Below are 787 nucleotides of genomic sequence, written 5' to 3'. Positions count from 1 at the left end.
CATTAACAGACTTGATGTTCCTGAATGTGATGGTGCATTTGAGTTGTTGCCTGGGCAGAAGGACCGCAACATGAAAGGATGGCACTGTGGTCAGATACGATATGATGCTGAGGCAGGAATTCAGAGTCCACATGGATATTGAAGTCCCCGAGCAGGAGTGTGGATGGAGATTATTTAGGGAGCGAGTGTTTATTGCAGTCCTGTTAGTAGGTGCTGAGGCATCAACACAGACCAGGGGCCTCAGATTGACAGAACACACGTGTGGTTTGTTGTGATGATGTCGTCTCACTGCGACAGAGCGTCTGTCCGACGTGGGAATAGCGTGGTCCGCGTACACAAACTTACGTCGGGAACCCCTGTGTACATAGCGGGGGCGATGCAGGAGTTTGAGAGATTTGATGGTATCAAGACAATTTGGTATGATGTGACAGAAGAGGTTCAGGAGCTCCGGGGAAGAGTATTTAATTAGCGACATGATGGTACGAGGAAGCACCAGCTAGCTACCGAAGACAGGGGCCCCTGTCTAGCCGGGGCAGACACCTGACGGCTAGCTGGCATGGGTGAGTAACGTTAGGCTACAGAGCCGCAGTTGTACCGAGCAACAGTCGGCAACACAGATATTTGCAGATCCAAACGCACCTTATCCAAGTTGTCTGGACATTAAACTCAAAGAAGCTGAGTGACTCAGGTTTTGTGAAAAACACACACGCCAGCGTCCTCACTCACTCACAGATACTGACTGGTTCGATTGTTAGACAGTGCATCAGTCAGACTGACTGACCACTGA

This window comes from Micropterus dolomieu, linkage group LG02 (genome assembly GCF_021292245.1).
Source record: "Micropterus dolomieu isolate WLL.071019.BEF.003 ecotype Adirondacks linkage group LG02, ASM2129224v1, whole genome shotgun sequence".
In the NCBI taxonomy this organism is placed as follows: domain Eukaryota; kingdom Metazoa; phylum Chordata; class Actinopteri; order Centrarchiformes; family Centrarchidae; genus Micropterus; species Micropterus dolomieu.
The sequence above is the reverse complement of the archived record's forward strand: the minus strand, read 5'-3'. Positions refer to the sequence as shown.